At 53.4% G+C, this 4451-nt stretch overlaps 1 long non-coding RNA gene across 1 annotated transcript; it reads right to left on the bottom strand.

Annotated features, from left to right (window-relative positions):
* Positions 1-218: 218 nt before the first annotated feature.
* Positions 219-4221, bottom strand: LOC134474461 (uncharacterized). The gene is made up of 2 exons (XR_010045355.1): positions 1443-4221; positions 219-956 (listed from the first exon to the last, which is right to left on the bottom strand). It is a non-coding gene; the product is annotated as an uncharacterized LOC134474461 (long non-coding RNA).
* Positions 4222-4451: the final 230 nt, after the last annotated feature.

The following is a 4451-nucleotide window of genomic DNA, read 5'->3' as shown; positions in this document are numbered from 1 at the left end:
CTCTTTTGTAAGATATAAACTAATGCCAAGGCAAAGTCTATGTCTTGCTAAATAATACAATCAAAGCAATTATTTTACACTTATAATGACTGTTGTATATAATTTTAGATATTGCCACCACTATAATCACTGTGAATTGTATTTGTTAGGTCTGGGAGAAGGGGGAGGGCAAGGAGAAGTCTGCGGGAGGAATGGAGCGGAGTGGACGGCCGTAAAAGTAGTGGTCAGCGGTGGCTTTATTCTGGGAATGCGGGGAGGGGGCCCCCGCCGCCGGCGGTGCCGGCCCCGGGCATCTCTGCACGGAGCCCGGGGCCGGGCTGTGGTGTCTCTGGGAACACGGGGAGTGGAGACTGGCGCGCTGGAGTCTGGCGAGCTCTCTCTTTCTGGCGAACTCCCTCTGGCAAAACTCCCCGGCGAACTCTCTCAGACACGTGGCGTGGGAGATCTAAATAGCCTAAGCTTAGGGCAGCACCCTAACTTCATTAGAGATGCACAGATATCTCATTGGCGCACAGGTCCTTAAGGATGGGGATACAGAATTACAATCAAGTCCATAGGGGGCAGGGTGGGGGAGGAGTTTAGGTGCAGCCTTTTCTGGTTACAGTGTTTTATCTGGGCCGGCAACTCTTTCATATCCCGTCTTCTGGTTATTAGGAAAAGGGGCGAAGATCTCTCTCTGTAACTACTTCCTGCTGGCTGAGGGCGCTGTATTGGGGTCTAGGGGAGTTTGACAGGATGAAGGTTGATGCCCAGGTAGACACTGATGCCAGGTGTTTTAGCCAGGACAACTTCACTGGTGAATGTATGTATGTCAGACTGGAAAAACAAAGAGACATAATGTTATTAGGAGACATGGCACTATTATATTTAAGGACCCAGGTGAGGTAGATAGGAAGGTGACTTTGGTTTTGAGATGGTATTTTATCAGGGTGACGTTGAGGTGGCAAGGCAGAATTCTGAAAAATAAACGTGGGATTAGGAGGAGTGAAGTTATGAGAGGTGTTTACTCCCCCCTATGAAAGCACAAAAGTTAAAAGGTAGGTAGGTAAGGCTTGTCTCTGGTATATATGATGTTGGAGTCTGTAGGCAACCGTGTTAAGGACTCCCGCTATAGAAATGATTATTAATAGAATGTAAGAAATTAAGAATCAAACTGGACAACAAAACATGACAACCTGTGAGTCATAAGGCAGAGATGAGCATCAAAAGGATGGTTAGATCTAGGGCCTGAGTAATGTGAGACCAGAATGGCAGTTTAAAAGGGAATAAAAGCATTTTATGATTTAGGACTGGGACCTGTATAAAAATGGGCCTGTTTGTAAATGGCATAGGTTGACCATCAATACCATGTCATAGAGATTGATTTAATATAGCAACCTGAATACTCAGGAAGAATCCTGTATATATGGCCTCTATGTCCACAAATATAGAGAATATCTTACCTGAGACTGTAGTGTGACTTGGAATCTGAGACGGACACCTTAAAGGGGGCTGTTGTTATCTTGAACCCCCTCAGCCTCCAGCAGCGAATTTTTGTCGGTGACGAATCTGGCAGTGTCGACATTTCCTATGAGGGCTAGAACTTAGGATGGCTTACCCACTCTCTGGTGGCTAGGACAGTCCAGTAGCCCTGGAGTAAGGTCTCAAAGAATGCCAGGATGGGACATTTTTGTCCAGTATCTTCTGCTGCATTTGAGCGTGGTCCATGGAGGGGGCAGGCAGCTCCACCTTGTGTAGGTTTACCTGTCTCAGAACTCCAAGTGTCACAAGTGTTAAAAATATAAAAAACCATATTAAGATCTCTCTAAGGTTTGAAGGTCAAGTTTTGCCTTTTTGTTTGGGATTTGGACTATAGTAGAATTAAGTAAGTATAGGTTTAGCAATCTTATGAATAAATCAAAACTGATATAATACTGTCAGATTTTGAACACAGTTACTTTTAAAGTTGTTATTTGCAGTACTATGAATCAAGACAAATAAAATAAAACTTTGAAGAAAACCCTTGTCTTGAAATAGAGCTAGTGGTTCCCAGCAAAAAGGAATTTATAAGCTTAGTTGTTAAACAGGAGATTGGTGAAGGCTTTGATAAATAAGGTTGGTAAAATAAAATAAAACTTTGAAGAAAACCCTTGTCTTGAAATAGAGCTAGTGGTTTCCAGCAAAAAGGAATTTATAACCTTAGTTGTTAAACAGGAGGTGGTGAAGGCTTTGATTGATAAACAAGGCTGATAAAATTATCAGGTGGCCAGTAACTTTGATTAAACGGTTTGAGAATTGTAATAAAAAAGCATCTCTTGAGCGGAGCCAAATTGTAAAAAAAGCATGCCTGAGCAGAGCCGCTGAGCTGCTGTGTGTGCGGTGCCGCGGAGAGGTAGGCAAGGAACGTGTAGAGTGGGCGGGGCGAACGCGGGACACTGTAAGCAGACAGCGGAGGCTTACTGTGTCGCGCTAATTGTCATGCGGCACCAGTGGCAGCCTGTGTGTGTGGTGCCGCAGAGGGGCAAGCAAGGAACTGCAGAGTGGGCGGGGCGAACGCGGGACACCGTAAGCAGAGAACGGAGGCTTACCGTGACGCGCTAAGCGGCGCAGGGAAATGACGTCGTTCCGCTGCGATCGCGTAAGGGGGTGGGGCTTGGAGGCCCCGAATGGTGATCCCAGTTAACGCCTGGCGTCAGTGGGAGCTGCAGCTCGCGTTCGGTCCCCCGGACGGACGGGGCGACGGCCGAGGCGGGCAGCAGAGATGGTGGCCGCGGCGGGCAGGGGCAGTCAGAGGCAAGGCTTTGCTGATCCCAGTTGGCGCCTGGCGCCAAAGGGAGCTGTGGCCGCGTCCCGGAGGGGCGGGGCGGTGGCAGAGGCAGTCAGAGGCACTGCTTGCTGGCTGCGCGGAGCCCCGCGCGCGTGGGGCGGGGCGACAGAGGGGGTGGCCGCGTCCCCGGAGGGGCGGCGCGGCGGCCAAGGCGGTGGCTGTGCCCCGGAGGGGCGGGGCGACAGCCGAGGCGGGCGGCAGAGATGGTGGCCGCGCCCTGTAGGGGCGGTGCAGCGGCAGAGGCAGTCAGAGGCATGGCTTGCTTGCTGTAAGGAGCCCGGTGTGTGGGGCAGGGTGTGGCCGCAGGAGAGGCACAGCGTGAAGTTAGGTGGGCTTTGTTTTGAAAGGCTCACGGCCACGCCAGAGCTGGGCGCGCTGTGAAAGCCACGGCTTTTGGGCGGCTACGGCGGGTGGCGTATGGCGCAGGGACGCTGCCGCCATGTGGGTGGTGAAACAGGAAATGAATGGGCTGGGCTGGAGACCAAAGCCAGAGAGGCCACAGAATTGGAACGCAATGTGAGAGGGAAAGAAAGAAAAAAAGGCTGTTTTTAAAATTAAAAGCAGTTTGATGTGAATTTTAGGTTTGTCTGGTCTTATTTAACTTCGGGAGAACGGCGTAAAGTGGGAAACAAAAGGAAGAGGAGCCAGGCGCGGGCGGAGCCAATGAATGGAGGGGCCGGGGCTTGAGCCGCTGCGCCGGCGAAATAAACAGAGCTAAAACATGGTGGAGGGGGGGAGAGACGCCTGGCGCAGAGGAGCCAGGCGCGGCCCCCCCCTGGGGTGACCAGGCCCCGCGGGCCACGCGGGAGACCGTCTCATGACCGCAGGACCAGCGGCGCCTAGGCGGCGCGCGGAGGCAGCGCGCGGCGGGGAGGGATCTGCGCCGGGAAATAAAGGCGCTTTAAAAGTCCTGTAAAGGGCCCCCCTCCCTGGGGTGACCAGGCCTCACGGGCCACGCGGAAGGCCGTTATGACCGCGGGACCGGCAGCGCGGAGGCGGCGCGCGGCAGAGAGGGAGAGGAGCCGCGCTGGGAAAGAAAGCTGCTTTAAAAGTTTTGTAAAGGGCCCTCGCGCCCAGAGCCGCTGCGCCGGCAAAAGAAAGGGAGCTATAACGTGGGGGTGGGGGGGAAGAGGCGCCGGGCGTGGGCCCCCCCTGGGGTGACTAGGCCTCGCGGGCCACGCGGAAGGCCGTCATGACTGTGGGACCGGCGGCGCCGAGGTTGTGAGTGGGAGCCGGAAGAAGGGCGCGCGGGTCGGGGACACAGGAACAAAAGAGCGCACTCTGGGAGAGAAACAGCCTGTTTTAAAAGTTATCAGGGGAGTTAATTATCCGAGTGGTAGTGGATTTTTGACTGCAGAAGTAAAGAAATTTTAACAGCAGGGGGACTATAAAACAAAACTGAGAAAAGTATAGTCTCTCACCTGCCGCCGAGTCACAGGGCACCATCTGTTAGGTCTGGGAGAAGGGGGAGGGCAAGGAGAAGTCTGCGGGAGGAATGGAGCGGAGTGGACGGCCGTAAAAGTAGTGGTCAGCGGTGGCTTTATTCCGGGAATGCGGGGAGGGGGCCCCCGCCGCCGGCGGTGCCGGCCCCGGGCATCTCTGCACGGAGCCCGGGGCCGGGCTGTGGTGTCTCTGGGAACACGGG

This window comes from Cavia porcellus, unplaced genomic scaffold (assembly GCF_034190915.1).
Source record: "Cavia porcellus strain 051 isolate PalLab524CR breed Dunkin Hartley unplaced genomic scaffold, mCavPor4.1 scaffold_32, whole genome shotgun sequence".
Lineage (NCBI taxonomy): Eukaryota > Metazoa > Chordata > Mammalia > Rodentia > Caviidae > Cavia > Cavia porcellus.
Note: the sequence above shows the minus strand (reverse complement) of the source record. Positions and strands in the feature narration are given on the sequence as shown.